The 19,135-nt window shown below is 44.7% G+C and overlaps 1 protein-coding gene across 3 annotated transcripts in view; it reads left to right on the top strand.

Annotated features, from left to right (window-relative positions):
• Positions 1 to 19,135, top strand: part of garnl3 (GTPase activating Rap/RanGAP domain like 3) — a 351,911-nt gene that overhangs the window by 188,039 nt on the left and 144,737 nt on the right. The gene's annotated exons all lie outside the window — the stretch shown is intronic.

The following is a 19,135-nucleotide window of genomic DNA, read 5'->3' as shown; positions in this document are numbered from 1 at the left end:
GGAGACTGAGGGGGGGACCTGATAGAGGTGTACAAAATTATGAAGGGCATAGAGAGGTTAGTTAGTAGGAAACCCTTCCCGTAGCAGAGATATCTAAAACTATAGAGGGCATAGGTTCAGGGTAAGGGGAATGAGGTTCAGAGGGGATCTGAGGAAGAATTTATTCACCCAGAGGGTGATTGAAATCTGGAATGCATTGCGGTGGTGCAGAGCAGTACCCTAACAACACCTAAGAAATATCTAGATGAGCATTTGAATCACCAAGGCATAGAAGGCCACTGACCAAGAGCTGGTAAATGTGTTCGGTATAGATGGGTGCTTGCTGGTCAGGATTGACATGGTGGGCCAAAGTTTCTGTGCTGTATGATTCTATGACACCATAAAACCCAAGCGTTAATGTTTGGGAGCAGTGCTGGGGGTCAGTGTGATGGACGTTAATGACCACAGACCACTTCAGACAAGGCCCTGTGTCTGAGGTACTCTGGCATCAACCAGCCTTGGCAGCAGCTGCCTCCCGATTTGCTGCAGTCCTGTCTTTGCAGGCACAAACCACAGTAACGCTGGCTCTGACGTGTAGAGACGACAGATCGTTAACAGGACACTCTTCGTTAGAGGAGGGAATCTTTTGAGAGTCTGGAATCATGGAATTAATTTCAGACAGATTGAAGATATGTGGATGGGGCTCAGTGGACTGACACAGGAGAGTCTGTGCTTTGCACGAACAGAAGGGGAGCTCCCCTGGTATTGGTATTAGTATTGGTTTATTATTGTCACTTGTACTGAGGTACAGTGAAAACCTCGTCTTGCATATCGATCGTACAGATCAATTCATTACACAGAGCAATTACATTGGGTTAGTACAGAGTCCATTGAGGTAGTACAGGTAAAAACAGTTACAGTACAAAGTGTCACAGCTACAAAGAAAGTGCAGTACAATAAGGTGCAAGGTCACAACAAGGTAGATCATGAGGTCAGAGTCCTAAATGTGGGCAAGAGTCTCGCCCACTTGTGCTCCCCTCCACACACCCAGTTTCACTGGACGATTAAATGCTCCACCTTATAGAAAATGCACTGCAGTTACTCAACCAGGCCACTCTGAAAGCAGCACCCATGCCTCTCCCATAAGGACAATGGGAACACCACCACCTGCAGGTTCCCCTCCAAGTTGCATGCCATCCTGACTTGGAGCTACATTACCAGTGCTTCGTCATCACTGGGTCTACGTCCTGGAACTCCCTCCCCAGCGGCACTGTGGGAGCACCTTCAGAAGGACTGCAGTGGTTCAAGGGGGGGTAGCTCACCACCGCCTCCTCATGGGCAGTTAGGGATGGGCTCGTAGGCAACTTTGAAGCTCTTACCTGTGAAGCTGAACTTCACAGGTTGAAGTAGCAGCGGGAGTCGATGCAGTGGGTAAAACACAATGAATGTGATAAGCAAAACATCTGAAAACACTGGAAACACAAAATAAGATATCTTTATTAGTCACATATACATTAAAACACACACATCTTTGCGTAGAGTGTTCTGAGGGCAGCCCGCAAGTGTCACCATGCTTCCGGTGGCAACATAGCATGCCCACAACTTCCTAACCCGTACATCTTTGGAATGTGGGAGGAAACCCACGCAGACACGGGGAGAACATACAAACTCCTTACAGACAGCAGCCGGAATTGAACCCAGGTCGCTGTAATAACGTTACGCTAACCGCTGCACTAAATAAAACCAGCAAAAGCTGGAAGTGGTCAGCAGGTCAGCCTCATCAGATCTCAGTTTTGATGAATAGTCATCAACCTGAAGTATTAAGTCTGTTTCTCTCTCCACAGCTGCTGCCTGACTTGTTGACTATTTCCCGTCTTCCCTGTTTGCTGTTTGTTATTCCTGCATTTAATTACCCATCTTGAGTAGTTTGTTTTGCTACTTCAGGGGCTAGGGAGGACACAACCAGATCAGTGCAGGTCCCCAGTCATGTATTAGGCAGGTTTCCTTTCCTGACTATGTTAACCTCATTTGACTCTCCGATTGGCAATGACTTTTGAATCACCACATCCATGGAATCTAGACCCTCGCAGAGATGAGAATATTATTTCAATCAATAGACAGACTCATAGTGTTTAGTCCTCTCTCTCGGGTACCATCTTTAACTCTGCAAGGGTTAAATGCAGCACAGAGTTACACGCTGTTGGAATGGTTCCAGGAGCTTAATGTGTTTTCCAGCTTTTTCTTCAAATTGTACTCGGATGTGTGCTGCCTCAGCGAAGAGAAGAATACATTGTCCTGCAGCTGAAGAATCCAGTGATTCAAGCCGCACTCCGGATGCAATGCCTGAAGTTTGGCACGAAGTCACAACATGATTCATCACCACGTGATGCTCCATGGTAGTCGTGACTGTTTTATCCGAACAACTCCTGTATATCATACCAGTCTGAAATGTAAAAATATTCTGTCTTCCATCTGTTTTCCCTCTCTTTAAACGGCTGTGCAGTTAGATCCTGGCTCATAGGATCACCACAGGCAACCCATAATTGTATTATCAATTTGCTTCACACTTACATAAAAATGTATTTATCATTCCCCTACAGATTTTAACTCCAGTCTAAGCAAACTAAGTAACTAATTATCAATGCCGAATTGCTGTGTATTCACGGCGTGTGAACATTATAGTTATGTTCTGAAGATTTCTTTCCTCTGGAAGATAACACTATAAGTTCACTGCAGAACGATGTATAAATGAGACCCACTGCTCAGTGGAACATTGCCTTTGTAAGGTCTTTTTGCCTTAAGAATGGAAGAGGGAGAAAGAAAATCAGACACAGCTTGTGATTTTTCCAACAGAAACTGCTTTTCTGTGTCTAATGCTGAAGGCATCAACTTCTTCGTATAAACCGACTGGAATAATCCATTACATCTACAATTGTTAACCAGGCTTTTCCAAAAAAAAAAGCCCAGACCAGGAAAATGGCAGACTGCCAAAATTAGTCTTAATTTCAACAAACTTCTATCTCTGTGTGGCACCCCTACTTCAACCAAAATGTCCCCAGGTTCTTTGGAGGAGTGTTATCAAAAGAACATTGATGCTGTATACTAGGAGGTATTAGAGCAGACAAACAAAGGTGTTGGCAGGTGATAGGTTCTAAGGAACATCATATAGAGGAAAGATTGGTGTGGTGTGGTTTAAGGAGGGATCTCCAGAGCTGATGGGCTTGGCAACTGCTGATGATGGGGGCAATGAAATGCAGGGATGCCCAATGTGCAGGACTGGAAGAACACATCTATCAATTACAGAGAATGGGAGGGATGAGGCCATATAAGGATTTGAAAACAAGGATGAGGGATTTAAAAGTCGAACCTTTATTGATAACTAATGTCGACCAGCGAGCATAGGGGTGATGGTGAGAGGGACCTGTTCTGAGCTGGAACATAGGCAGCATTGCTTGGGAGTAACTCAAATTTACACTGTAAGTTAGAACGTGCCGCCCACTGTTGCTGCTGACAAGCATGCCAATGAGTGTGAACTCACCTCTTGCAGAACTCCCAATGTCAGCATGCCTTTAAGTATAGACAGGATCTAAATTAGTGAAGTCCGGTGAAGCAGAAGAACCTTGGGCCTGTGAAGTGACTGAAATATAGGTTGACTGCACTGCAGTTACCTACCTAGGCTTCCCTCACTCTGTGACTTCTACCAGTAAGGATGATAAGGGAAGACTAATTTCCTACTGCATCCCCTCCAAGTCCCAGATCATCCTGACTTGGGAATGTATCGCTGTTCCTTTATCGTTGCTGGGGCTGAGTCCTGCAACTCAAACTTGAGTTTATTGTCATGCGCACAAGTACATGTGTGCACAGGTGCAATGAAAAACTTACTTGCAGCAGCATCACAGGCAAATAGCGTTAGATATGCAACATTCACAAGAAAAACATAAATATAAATTATACACAATTTTTACAAGAGAGAACACAATTAGAACAGGGAAAAACAATGTCCATTGCAGTGGAAAGTGGTCATTGTGTTGTTACACTGAGGTAGTGATTAGGGTTGTGCCGGTTGGTTCAAGAGTCGAATAGTTGAAGGGAAGTAGCTATTCTTGAACCTGGTGGTGTGGGACTTCAGGCTTCTGTACCTCCTGTCTGATGGTAGCTGTGAGAAGATGGCATGGTCCGGATGGTGGGGATCTTTGATGATAGATATTGCCTTCTTGAGGCAGCGCCATATGTGGATACTACCAATGGTGGGGAGGGATGTACCCGTGATGTATTGGGCTGAATCCACTACTCTCTGCATCTTCTTATGTTCCTGTGCATTTGAATTGCTGTACCAGACCGTGATGCAACCTGTTCCATCCAAGAACAATGTGGGAGCACGTTCACCAGAGAACTGCAATGGTTCAAGAATATGGCCTACTACCACCTACCCAAAGGCAGCTGGAAATGAACCATATTTGCCAGCCTTTGACAGGATCCCAAATATGAATGAAATTAAACACTGACAAGCAATGCCCTAGAACTTGCCAGCCCACTAGGACTTACTGAGTTACCGAGTGTTCTGAAATTTTTTATAAGTTACTCATAAACAATTTTCAACAATTAAAAACATTAATTCAAAAAATGTAACTGTTCATCAGATTTACCTTTCACCCTCAGAGCTATTCCCCTCCATTCAAAGGTGTGGGTTAGTTGTTCCTGCTCCAGCTCCCAGTGTAACTGATAGGAAACTGCAGCAAGCTTGGTGCCCTGCCACTAGACTCGGTGAAGAGTCTACCTTTGGAGCATCGCAAGGAAATGACTATCACCCTTCAGCCAGCACATCCAGGACCCCTGGCATTTATGGGGCTAAGTCTCAGTGGTTTGGTGTGAGATCATTATCCATGAATGCATTTGTGTCAAGCTTCCGTGACTGAGTGGCAATTCTGATCTGTTTAAAGTAGTATGTTGGGATAATTGCAAGAAGGAAACGATCTCCCACTGGAGGCACAGAGGAGACTTCTTGGTATTGGTTTGGTATTGGTTTATTATTGTTATTGGTTTACTATTGGTATTGGTTTATTATTGTCACTTGTATCGAGGTACAGTGAAAAACTTGTCTTGCGTACCGATCGTACAGGTCAATTCATTACACAGTGCAGTTACATTGAGTTAGTACAGAGTGCATTGAGGTAGTATAGGGTAAAAACAATTACAGAATACAGAGTAAAGTGTCACAGCTACAGGGAAGTGCATTGCAGGTAGACAATAAGGTACAAGGTCATACAAGGTAGATTGTGAGATCAAGAGTCCATCTCATCATATAAGGGAACTGTTCAATAGTCTTATCACAGTGGGATAGAAGCTGTCCTTGAGTCTGGTGGTACGTGCCCTCAGGCTCCTGTATCTTCTGCCTGATGGAAGAGGAGAGAAGAGAGAATGACCCGGGTGGGTGGGGTCTTTGATTACGCTGGCTGCTTCACCAAGGCAGCGAGAGGTAAAGACAGAGTCCATGGAGTGGAGGCTGGTTTCCATGACATGCTGGGCTGTGTTCACAACTCTCTGCAGTTTCTTGCGGTCCTGGGCAGAGCAGTTGCTGTACCAAGCCGTGATGCATCCAGATAGGATGCTTGTCACATGTACAGAGAAACAGTAAAAAAACTTCTGTAAACAGGCCCTCCAGTTAGATCATTCCATGCATAAGTACATCAGGGTAGTGAAAAGAAAAGCGGAATGTAGAATATAGTGTTGCAGTTACAGACAAAGTGCAGTGCAGGTAGACAAATAAAGTGCAAGGGCCATGACCAGGTAAACTGAAAGATCAAGAGTTCATCTTCAGTATATGAGAGGTTCGTTCAGGAGTCTGACAACAGCGGGATAGAAGCTGTCCCTGAGTCTGGTGATACATACTCTCAAGCTTTTATATCTTCTGTCCAACAAGGGAGGGGAGAAGAGAGAATGACTGGGGTGGGAGGGGTCATTAATTATGTTGGCTGCTTTCCCGAGGCAGCGGACACGGGGAGAACGTACAAACTCCTTACAGACAGCGGCCGGAATTGAACCCGTGTCGCTGGCGTTGTAAAGCGTTACGCTAACCACTACACTACCGTGCCTGCCTGCGTTCACAACTCTCTGCAGTTTCTTCAACATGATGTAAATAACTGTTGCATTTTGCTTTAAATATTACCACTCGTGGACACTGGAGTGGTGTAATAGCAGATTTATGCTTTCTGTGGTTGCAATGGTTGGATATTCATCCCCGACCAGTGGCACTAAATGCTGTGTGGAGCTGAGGGCAATGCGCTTAATGCCACTGGATGGCACATTTACTGCTGCTGAATGTGGATGAATTTCTAGGCAACACCGTGTCCTTGTAATTCACAGCCGTATAGTGTACCAGGTAGTAAACAGCAGCGGAGGAGAGGATGAGATAATCGCACTGTGACACAATGATTATTTGATTAGACAAAAAATTGGCAACAATTGCCAACTGTCATGTGCATTCTGAACTAAAGAAACTTCCTTTCAAAATATTAGGTGGATGTCATTGAAGATGATTTAAGCTTTCTTGCTTCTCAGAGAAGTGGTTTTCCATTTGTTGCATTTTTCTTTGTCCTTATTGTAAGGCTTTCATTTTATGATCATTTTTGCTCTGATATTTCTCATATTCTCTTATTTTTTGTTATGACAGCAGAGAGGCCCATGGAGTTAATACCAGCTCTCAGAGCACACCCATCAGTCCCAGTCACAGAGTCAAACGGACTCGGCCCAACTGGTCCATGCCGACCAAGATTCCCATCTAAGCTAGTCCCATTTGCCTGCATTTGGCCCATATCCCTCTAAAGCTTTCCCATCCAAGTACCTTTTAAATTTTGTTAATGCACCTACCTCAACTACTTCTTCTGGCAGCTCATTCTAAACACTGACCACTCTCTGGGTGAAAAAGTTGCCCCTCAGGTTCCTATTAAATCTCTCCCCTCTCACCTTAAACCTATGCCCTCTAGTTCTTGATGGCCCAGCCCTGGGAAAAAGACTGCACATTCACCCTATCTGTACCCCTCATAATTTTATACACCTCTGTAAGATCACCCCTCATTCTCTTGTGCTCCAATGAAAAAAGTCCCAACCTGCTCAACCTCCCTCCATAACTCAGTTCCTCGAGTCCCAGCAACATCCTTGTAAATCTCCTCTGCACTCTTTCCAGATTAATGGCATCCTTCCTATAGAAGGGTGACCAAAACAGAACACAATATTCCAAATGCAGCCTCACCAATGTCCTGTACAACTGCAACATAACATCCCAATTTCTATACTCCGTGCCCTGACTGATGAAGGCCAGTGTGCCGAAAGCCTTCTTCATCACCCTGTCTACCTGCCATGCCACTTTCTGGGAACTATGTACTTGTACACCTAGATCCCTCTGTTTTACAACACTGCCCAGGGCCCTACCATTCACTGTGAAAGTCCTACCCTCACTTGTCTTTCCAGACTGCAACACTCCGCACTTAGCCGAATTAAACTCCATTTGCCATTCATTGGCCCACTTACCCAGCTGATCAATGTCCCTCTGTAAATCCTGATAACCGTCCTCACTGTCAACGACACCACCTATTTTATCTGCAGACTTACTAACCACACCTTGTACATTCTCATGCCAATCATTGATATAAATGACAAATAGCAATGGGCCCAGCACTAAGCTCTGGGGAATCTCACTAGTCACAGGTCCCCAGTCCAAGAAACAACCTTCCACCGTCACCCTTCTGCTCCCTCTCATCAAGCCAATTCCGTACCCAATTAGCTCGGTCTCCCTGGATCCCATGTGATCTAACTTCCCATGGCAGCCGAGCATGTGGAACCTAATCAAAGATAAACTATGTCATGCCCCCTTTTAGCCCTCCTGATTTCCTCCTTAGAACATAGAACATTACAGCCCAGTACAGGCCCTTCGGCCCACAATGTTGTGCCGACATTTCATCCTGCTCTAAGATCTATCTAACCCTTCCCTCCCACATAGCCCCCTATTTTTCTATCTTCCATGTGGCTATCTGAGAGTCTTTTAGATGTCCTTAATGTATCTGCCCCCACAACCTCTGCCGGCAGTGCGTTCCACGCACCCACCACTCTCTGTGTAAAAAAACTTACCTCTGATATCCCCCTTATATCTTCTTCCAATCACCTTAAAATTATGCCCCCTCATGTTAGCAATTGTTGCCCTGGGAAAAAGTCGTTTCGAGTTTAGTCCATGTGTAGAATATAGGAACTGCATTGTACCATGGATGGATGGCTGTACTGAACCTTTTCAGACTGGTTTGTACTGTAAGAAGGCTGTGCTGTACTGTGTAGGATTGCGCTACACTCTACAGGGACTGCGCTAAACAAGAGAGAAACTATGGCGTACAGTCCACAGAATCATAATGAAATGTCAATCCTGTATAACACTGTGACATGCCGTATATCTTCATGCTGAATGGGAATAATACTGTGCAATATATAATTGCGGTGTCATACAGGAACTGTGCAGAATCCCGTAGGAACTGTGCTGAACTCATACAAGACTGGTTTCTGCTGAGTAGGAATAAGGGGAGTGCAATACCATACAGGAGCTGGGTGAATAACACGAGGACTGTATTATACCACGTAGGTATAATATAAGAACACAAGAAATGGAAGCAGGAGGAGGCCAGCTCCTCATGTATGCTCTGCCATTCAATTAGATCATTTACCCAAATGCCGCCTTCCTGCACCAACCCTGTGTGCCTTTTTTTCCCTTAGAAACCTAAAATCGATTGACCTTTTATCGAGAACATACTCATGGCTGGCAGAGAATTCCAAAGATTCACTGCCCTGGAGATGAAGAAATTTCTCATCTCAGTCCTGAATGGCTGACTCCTTACTTTGAGAGTGTGTGATCCCTGGTTCTGGACACCCCAGTCAGCATAAGCAACATCCCTGCAGCTGTCTGTCAAGCCCAGTAAGAATTTTGTGCATTTTACTGAGATTGCCTCTCATTCTTCCAAACTCTAGAGGGTATAGGCCCAGTTGGCTTAATCTTGCCTCATGGGACAAATCCCCAACACAGGACTCAATCTGGTGAACTTTCATTGCGGTCATAAAGTCATAGAGCATGGAAACAGGCCCTTCAGCCCAACTGGTCCATGATGTCCATCTAAGCTAGTCCCATTTGCCTGTGTTTGGTCCATATCCCTCTGAACCTTTCCTATCCATGTACCTGTCTAAGTTCCTTTTAACTGTTGTTAATGTACCTGCCTCAGTCAGTTCCTCTGGCAGCTCATTCCATATACTGACCATCCTCTGGGTGAAAAAGTTGCCCCTCAGATTCCTCTCCCTTCTCACCTTAAACCTCTGCCTTCTAGTTCTTGATTCCCCAACCCTGGGAGAAAGACTGTGTGCATTCACCCTGTCTACACCCGTCATGATTTAATACACTATAGTAGTCCCTCTATTGCAAGTATATCCTTCCTTAGGCGGAGAGAGCAGATCTGAACACAATATTCCAGATGGCACCTCACTGGAGCCCTATATAATTGTAGTAAGACATCCTTACTCTTATATTGCGCTGTGCAGTAACTGCTATAACTGCAGTAACATACCTTACCATGGAAGCTATACTGTAACGTAGAGGATCCTTGCTGAAATATATTGTAACTACAGTAACACATCCTGTCGTACAGGATTGCACTGTAATTTATAGGAACTGTCGTAATGTGTGGGACTGTATTGCACCAAACTATAATCTATGGTAATGTGTTGTACTGGGATTTTCTGTACCACGCAGAAACTGTGCAGTGATACATAGAAACTGTTCTGCTGAAATAAATGCGATCATACCATAACAGTCAATGTTACACAGACTGTGCTGTACAGCAAAGCAACATGCTGCATAGTGTATGATACATAGTTTGACTTGAGGGATAGCTATAGGAGTTATCAGTTCTCTCAGCTGATTATTCGGAGGCTTTGTATACTCAAAAGTATTTTTGTTTATTAAGAATTGAAAAGATTTGTTTGAGTTGAGAAATGGGAATTGGTCTTCCTGTGCGTGGGGGTTGTTTTTCGGGGATAGATTTCTTCTGCAGAGGTGGGGAGTTGGGGTTGGGAGTCGATAGAAATTAGGCCCATGATGTTCCAGGCATTGGCAGGCACTGAGGAGAAACTTGAGGGTGACCTTTCCCTGGTCTGACGGCAGGTTAGAACAACGCTCGAGGCTACCGCACCTTCAGAGGAAAGTCTGTTGCTCCTGCAGAGATCAACCCTTTGACTAGGAAGGTTCTAGGATGCAAACTGTAAACAATCATGTTCAAGTTAGACCATGGAATCCCATAATAAGGGAGGGAATTAGTGGGGCATGGGCTAATCGGAGCGAATTGGCAGAGATCTGTAAAGGAAGGTCACCCTGGACTAACTTAATTGAATTTACTTGAGGACGACACAGGCTGAATAAATAAACAGAATTCACCGGCCTTGGAGCAAAGGATTTTCCATCTTGTGTGTGTGTATCAAGGGGAAGGGAACCACAGATAGCAGGAGATGCAGGCAGGTTAACCAAGTGACCTGGGCAGTGGAGATGCAATTCAGGGACCAAACAGTAGCATCAATTTATTAATGTAGCTCCTTTCATGTACGAGAACACACCAAGGTACTTTGCAGGAGTGTCGGTGGATAGAATTTTGCTCTGGATCACATACGGAGCTATTGCGGCAGACGATCGGAATCTTGATCAAGGGAAGATATTAAGAGGCATCAGAGAATTAAAGAAGAGCTGGAGGGATGAGGTTTCGTGAAGGGGTATTCCCAGCTGAAGGCATGACTGCTAATGACAAAGGGACTGAATTCAGGGATGATTAAGAGGCCAGAAACAGAAACACAGAGATCTTGGAAAGTTAGTGGGCACAAGAACTAGAAGTAATTATGTATCTGTCCAGCCATTCAGTGGCTCATCTTCTCCCTCAGAACTACTTTCCTGCACTATCCTACATCCCTTGATTTCTTTAGTATCCAAAAATCTATTGATGCCTGTCCAGAATATACTCAGCGACTGAAAATCCCAGCCCTCGTGGGTAGAGAATTCCAAATACTTACTATGCTCTGGGTGAAGAAATGCCTTCTCATCTCTGTTCTCAATGGCTGACCATTTAGGATAAGATATCTTTATTAGTCACATGTACATCAAAACACACAGTGAAATGCATCTTTTGCGTAGAGTGTTCTAGGGGCAGCCCGCAAGTGTCGCCACGCTTCCGGCGCCAACATAGCGTGCCCACAACTCCCTAACCCGTACGTCTTTGGAATGTGGGAGGAAACCTGAGCACTCGGAGGAAACCCACGCAGACATGGTGAGAATGTACAAACTCCTTACAGACAGCGGCCGGAATTGAACCCGGGTCGCTGGCGCTGTAAAGTGTTACGCTAACTGTTACACTACCGTGCCTCCCATTTATTCTTGACTCCTGGTTCTACACTGCCCAGCTTGGGGAAAACATCATTCCTGCATCTACCCTGCCAAGCCCTGTGAGCCCTTTGTATGTTTCAATGAATTCGCCACTCATTCTCCTTAACCCTGTAGAAAGTTGGCCCCATCCATTTAATTTCACTTCATTGGTCGACCCCCCCCCCCACCAATCCGAGGAATCAGTCTGGTAAACATTTATTGCACTCCTTCCATCCAATTATATCTTCCTTTAAGTAAGGAGAACAGACCTGTGTACAATATTTTAGGTGCCATCCTACCAGAACAATGTATAATATCAGTAATATATTTTTATTGTTGTACTTAAATCCTCTTCCACAAAAAGCAAATTTCCCATTGCTTGTTTTACCTGAATATTAAATTTCAGTGATTCATGCACAAGGATACCCATACCCCTCAGAACACAAACATGTTTCACTTTCTAGCCATTTAAGAAATGCTCTGTGTTTCTGTTTTTTGTACCAAAGCGTTTGACCTCTTTGACTGACTTGAGGGGCAGTTTTTTCACACAGAGGGTGGTGAGTATATGGAACGAGCTGCCAGAGGATGTGGTAGAGGCAGGTACAATTACAGTGTTTAAAATACACTTAGGTACATGGATAGGAAAGGACCTGGGCCAAACTCAGGCAAATGGAACCAGCTCAGGTTGGCACCTTGGTCAACATGGGCGAGTTTGACCCAAGGGCCTGTTTCTGTGTTGTATGACTCCATGACTCTCTGACTCAAATTTTTCTCCATTAGATTCCATCTGCCGTTTTCTTACACATTCACATAGCCTGTTTGTGTCCTCATTAATCCTCCTCATAACCAATACTGCCAGTATCATCAGTATATTTAAACTTTATCTATACAGCATGGTAACAGGCCCTTCCGACCCAACCAGCCCGCGCCACCCAATTATGTCCTTGTTAACCTTCTAGCTCGTACGTCTTTGGAATGTGGGAGGAAACCGGAGCACCCAGAGGAAACCCACGCAGTCACGAGGAGAACGTACAAGCTCCTTACAGACAGTGCTGGGAATTGAACCCCTATTGCTGGCGCTCTAATAGCATTATGTTAACTGCTATGCTACCGTGCTGCCATAATAAATTACATTTTGTTTCCTTGTACTATTCATTGATGAAGACTGTCAGCTTCCCAACACTTCAATGACCATTTCATCCTAATCCCTGCTTTCTGTCCATTAATCAATCCTCAACCACGTTCGTATATTACAGCTATCCCCTCTGATGTAATTATATTTAAAATAACCTCTTGTCTGGCAGCTTCGTGAAGGACTTCTGAAAGACCAGATACCACCACATTGATTAGGTTGTTATATTTTATTCTGCTGGTTACGATCTCCAAAAAACTCTTAACACTTTTGTCAAACATGATTTTCCTATCATCAATCCATGTTGATTCAAACCTGTGCTGTCCGCGCCTCAGGTGTGTGTAATGGGACAGTGTAGAGGGAGCTTTACTCTGTATCTAGCCTGTGCCATCCCCTTCCTGGACGTGTGTGTGATGGGACAGTGTGGTGGGCCGCTATTCTTTGTCAAGCCTGCTTTTTTCCCAGAGGCCCCTCCCCCATTTTGTGGGTGCTTGTTTTATATAACTTTATTAGAAATAACAACAATAAATTATTTTAAAACTTTGCCCTAAGTCCAAGATAGACTTGGATATCGCCCCAACAGTCTGAGGAAATCAGACCAAGCCAGTGGACACCACCACGCCGACTGTTTAGCTCAAAGTCTCATCTCATCTGGTTTATTGGTAAGTGAAGATCAAAAAGAATAACTGTGGATGCTAGAATACTGGAACTGGTGTGCTAGCAAATCGAGAAACTAGGGCCAAATAAAAAATAAAAATTGCAGAAACACTCAGCGGGTCAGGCAGCATCTGTGGAAAGAGAAACAGAGTTAATGATTTACGTCCAGGACTCTTTGCCAGTTCTGATCTAGGGTGCTGGATCTAAAACACCAACTGATTCTCTCTCCACAGATGCTGCCTGACCTGCTGAATGTTCCCAGCATTTTCCTTATTTAGCCCCAGTTTATTGATATGCTAGCATGCCAATCCCATTCAAGTGAAGCCCATCCCAACAGAGCAACTCGCTCTTTCCCCTGTACTGTTGCCAGTGCTCTGTGAGTTGAAGCCATACACAATCTGCTGGGGGAACTCAGATGATAAGATAAGATAAGATGACAAGATATCTTTATTAGTCACATGTACATTGAAACATGCAGTGAAATGCATCTTCTGCGTAGAGTGTTCTGGGGGTAGCCTGCAAGTGTCGCCACGCTTCCAGCGCCAACGTAGCATGCCCACAGCTTCCTAACCTGTACATCTTTGGAATGTGGGAGGAAACTGGAGCACCTGGAGGAAACCGAGCAGCATCTTTTGGAGGGAGGGGAGGAATTGTTGAGGTTTTGGGTCCAAACCTTTCTTCAACCTTTGCCCCCACAGAAGCTACTTGACCTGCTGAATCACTGCAGCAGATTGTTTGTTGCTCTAGGTTCCAGGATCTACAATCTCTTGTGTCTCCCTGTGAATTGAAACCCATTTTTAAATTTTGTTAAATTTTATTTACAGCATGGTAACAGGCCCTTCCGGCCCAACGAGTCCACGCTGCCCACTTTAAACCCAATTAACCTACCTGTACGTCTTTGCAATGTGGGAGGAAACTGGAGCACCCGGAGGAAACCCATGCAGACACAGGAGAATGTACAAGCTCCTTACAGACAGCGACGGGAATCGAACCCCGATCGCTGGTGCTGTAATAGCGTCGCGCTAACCGCTACGCTACCGTGCTGCCCGACACCAGTGGTGCATTTGGTTTTTACTGATGCCTTGCCAATTTGCATGTGGTTTAGGTAGTAATCCAGAGATTACATTTGTGGTTCTACTTTGTAATGCAGATCCGAGCTGCTCACACTCCTTCAGCAGAACTGCCTTTGTAGTCCTGTCTATATTCTCGCTTCCCACATGGGCTGCTACAATCGGGTCAGTCCTCCTCTGCTCTCGTTCTTTCCAGTTCTGGGAAGATGTCCTTAACACTGGTACTGATCAGCCAACAGATCCCTTGGGATTCATGCCTTGTGGTTGGAGGGAACAGCCTCCATCATGCTCACTAATTTCCTCTATCACCTCGCCCAAACTGAATGGCCCGCTGCACCATGGTGCATTGGTCAGTTTGCTTGTCCTCCCTGCAGTCTCTGCTCTGGCTCATACAGGGTGTAAGAGCCTCATACCAGTTGGACAAAGGGTGGGGTGACGGCGCAGTAATTAAGTTGCCTGACTGATGATCCAGAGAGACGGATGAATGGAGCGGCACCCTGGCACAGCTAGAAGAACCGCTGCTTCACAGCACCAGAGACCCGGGTTCGATCCTGATCTCAGATGCTGTCTGTGTGGAGTTCAGACGTTCTTTCTGTGACTGTGTGGGTTTCCCCTGGATACTTGGGTTTCCTCCCACACCTGAAAAACGTTCAGGCCGATAGATTAATTGGTCATTGTAAATTGTCCCTAGTGCGTGGGTCGTAGTAGAATCTCAGGGGGTTAATGGGAATTTGGGGAGAATAATAAAGAGGAATTAAAGTAGGAAAGTAGGATTAGTGTTCATGGGCGGCATGAACTCAGTGGGCTGAAGGGCCTGTTTCCACGCTGTACCTCTCTGTGACTCTAAATGAAAGGACTGAGGCTACCATCCATGCACCTACACCATGGTCACACCTTCCTCTCCCTCCTGACAGATCATTTCCACAGTACTTAATCTCAGGGATGTAACCACCTCCTGGAACAAAGTGTCCAGGTGACTGCACCTCTCCCTGATGCATCTCACTCTCCAATTCTCGGCCTCCAGCTCATCAACTCTGACCCAAATTTCCTTGGGCCGCTGGCGCACAGTGGAGGGGACTTCAGAGAAGGAGGCAGAGCATGGGAAGGGGGGAGGAAGGCGGGACTTTGGAGGGATTTGAAGGCAAAGTGTGAGAACTTTAATATTGAGGTATTGCATTCCTAGGAGCTGGCATAGGTTATTGGTATTGGTTTGTTATTGTCAGTTGTACTGAGGTACAGTGAAAAACTTGTCTTGCATACCGATCGTACAGGTCAATTCATTACACAGTGCAGTTACATTGAGTTAGTACAGAGTGCTTTGATGTAGTACAGGTAAAAACACTAACAGTACAGACTAAAGTGTCACAGCTACAGAGAAAGTGCAGTGCAATAAGGTGCAAGGTCACAACAAGGTAGATCATGAGGTCATAGTCGATCTCATTGTATAAGGGGACTGTTCAATAGTCTTATCACAGTGGGGTAGAAGCTGTCCTTAAGTCTGGTGGTATATGCCCTCAGGCTACTGTATCTTCTACCTGATGTTACAGAGCATAGAACCATAGAACACTACAGCACAGAAAACAGGCCACTCGGCCCTTCTAGTCCGTGCTGAAACATTATTCCGCTAGTCCCATTTACCCGCACCCAGTCCATAACCCTCCAGACCTCTCCCATACATGTATCGATCCAATTTATTCTTAAAACTTAAGAGTGAGCCCTCATTTACCACATCAGATGGCAGCCCGTTCCACACTCCCACCACCCTTTGAGCGAAGAAGTTCCCCCTAATGTTCCCAAACCTTTCCCTTTTCACCTTAAAGCCATGTCCTCTCGTACTTATCTCTCCTAATCTAGCCTACTCGCATTAACTCTGTCTATACCCCTCATAATTCTGTAAACCTCTATCAAATCTCCCCTCATTGTTCTGCGCTTCAAGGAATAAAGTCCTAACCTGTTCAATCTTTCCCTGTAACTCAACTCCTGAAGACCCGGCAACATTCTAGTAAATCTCCTCTGCACTCTTTCAATCTTACTGACATCCTTCTTATAGTTAGGTGACCAGAACTGCACACAATGTGCACTGATGTGATACATGAGAACAGGCAGCAAAGTTTTAAATGATCTCACAGTGAAAAAAAGTAAACTTTTAAGATTCCTAAAAGATTGGGTTTATAGGGATCTTTGAAGATGGAACTAAAGGTGAAAAAGAAAGGCATGTATGTTAGTGAAGTTAACATCAAAGGATTTTAAGTATAAAATAATACAAACCAGGCTAAGATAACAACCACACAATAGTGAGTAGTTTTGCACAAACCCGTGTAAGAGACATAGTGGAAATTTATCATGCAGGGATTAAATTTATAAAGAAAGGCAGGCAAAGCCATGTGTTGTTTTAACTGTCAGAGAGGATTAAGGAGGAATCTCATGGAAGTTTCTCAAATCATACATGCCTTGGAAAGGGCAAATAACAAAGGCTAGTTTCTATTGAGGAACAAGTGTAGACCCACGCTCCTCGTCATTAAAATGAAATGTGATGGAAATGCCATCAGTCTGTGTTTAATTTGTGGCGCTCATTGTGAGTGGAATGAGACCGAATCACAAAGGTTGTGTTGTAAGATGTTGCTCATTAGAAGCAGCTTTGTTTCCGAAACAGTTTGGAGAGGGATATGTTTCATCAAGCATGTCATATTAGCAACACCTTCCTCTTATGGTGTTGGGAAACTTTCATAAGCAGCTTAAAGCAAGTAAATGTCCATCTAAATTATAACATTACATCCAAAAAATGGCAGCATTGTATCAAATGTCACTTCTTTCCCTATAGGATTGATTGATTAAAGATAGTTGTCAGTGTGCTTCTGCGTGATAACAGTGATTAATGCAAGGGTTCATCAGAAAAAAGTAATCTTTTCCGTACTCTTCTGTCAGTCAATGAACATGCATTTTCTTGCATCATAATGTTCCTAATCTACATTGATTAATGCTAATCTTTTTTTCGTTCCTTGATACAAGCTTAAGTTCTAAATGCTGAAACATCACTGCAAACTTTCAGAAAGAATCACAGATATATTTAAACTTTGGATGTGGTGTCCTGAAGTCTTAATTTGTGACATCATATTTTTAGCCATGCCTCGAAGACGCAATTTCAAGGAATGCTATCTTAGCATTTCCCATTCATCCCAGCTATGTCAACGGTCACAGTGTAGTAGTGGGCCCTGTCCGCGAGAAGACTCTGTTTTTCAAACTCTCTCTTTCCGCAACGCCGTGTTATCTTACGTGTATTGATGGTAGTGTTGGACTTGCTCACTGATTCACTCAGTCTTGTTGTTAGGCAGGGAAATCCAAGACCAGGAACAAGCTCCAAGCAATACTTGGAAGAGAAGGGAGATAGCCAGCATAAAAAGGTGAAAGGAAACTATACTGGCTTCCTCCCCTCTACCTGCAGGCCCTTGACCTGAAACATCAACTGTCCACTTCCCTCTGCAGATACAGTTTGATCCACTGAGTTCCTCCAACAGTTTGTTTTTTCTTCAAGGGCATTCCTGGAAGAGATGTGAGCAGTGAACTGAACAATTATCCAAATGCAAAGTACTGCAGATGCTGGATCTTCATAGGCTGGCAAAGCAGATTTGTTATCCTGAGGATGTGAAAGGCCATTCAGAAATGCAGTTTGTAATACCTGACTAAAATGGGCGCATCGCTATGGAAAATAGGGACAGTCCAAAAGACAGGATTAAAAGTCAAATTCAAAGTCGAGTTTATTGTCATGTGCACAAGTAGATGTGCGCACAGGTGCCATGAAAGACTTACTTGCTGCAGTATCACAGGCACATGGCATCAGGTACACAACATTCATGAGAAAAGCATAAATTGATACAAAATTATACAAGAGAGAACACAATTAGAACAAAAAAAAACAAAGTCTATGGTAGTGCAAAGTGGTCACAGTGTTGCTACACTGAGGTAGTGATCAGGGTTGTGCAGGTTGGTTCAAGAACTGAATGATTGAAAGGAAGTAGCTGTTCCTGAACCTGGTGGTGTGGGACTTCAGGCTTCTGTACCTCCTGCCCGACGGTGGCTGCAAGAAGATGGCATGGCCCAGATGGTGGGGTCTTTGATGATAGACGTTGCCTTCTTGAGGCAGCACCTCATGTATATACTACCCATGGTAGGGAGGGATGTGCCCGTGATGTATTGGGCTGAGTCCACGACTCTCTGCAGCTTCTTACGTTCCTGTGCAATTTGAGTTAGCTGGCTGCAGAGGTATGTAACCAGGGTACACCTGTGGAGGTGTCGTCCTTGTGAACTCATCACTTGACTGACAGATTCCCATCCTGGAGACACAAGAGACTGCAGCTTCCCAGTCTGATCAACTTAAGTGCAATATTGTGGCATGCAGTGGAAGCTGTCAAGATATGAGGGCAACTGATTAGAGAGTCAAATAGAACCAGAAATGTGGAAACACTCAGCAGGTCGAGCAGCATCCGTGGACAAAGAAGCAATTTGTGTTTCAGGTCGGAGGCCCCTCACAGAAATGGGAAAGGCAATTTCAAGTTGCAGAAGAGGTGGTGGAGGGGATCGAGGGGATATCTGTGATGTGGTGAGGCAGGTCAAACGGGTTAATGGACTCATCCATTCACAGATATCCCTTGTCCTGTCCATCCCTCTTGCCAGCTTCTTCCAACATAAAATTACTGTTTTATCTCCTTCTCATTTCTGATGGGAACATAAGAAATAGGAGCAGGAAGAGGCCATCTGGCCCATCGAGCCTGTTCCGCCATTCAATAAGATCGTGGCTGATCTGACCGTGGACTCAGCTCCACCTTCCCCGCTTTTTCCCCATAACCCTTAATTCCCCTACTATGCAAA

The sequence above is a fragment of the Pristis pectinata genome, chromosome 23, assembly GCF_009764475.1.
Source record: "Pristis pectinata isolate sPriPec2 chromosome 23, sPriPec2.1.pri, whole genome shotgun sequence".
Classification (NCBI taxonomy): Eukaryota; Metazoa; Chordata; class Chondrichthyes; order Rhinopristiformes; family Pristidae; genus Pristis; species Pristis pectinata.
This window is presented reverse-complemented; position numbering and strand designations above follow the sequence as displayed.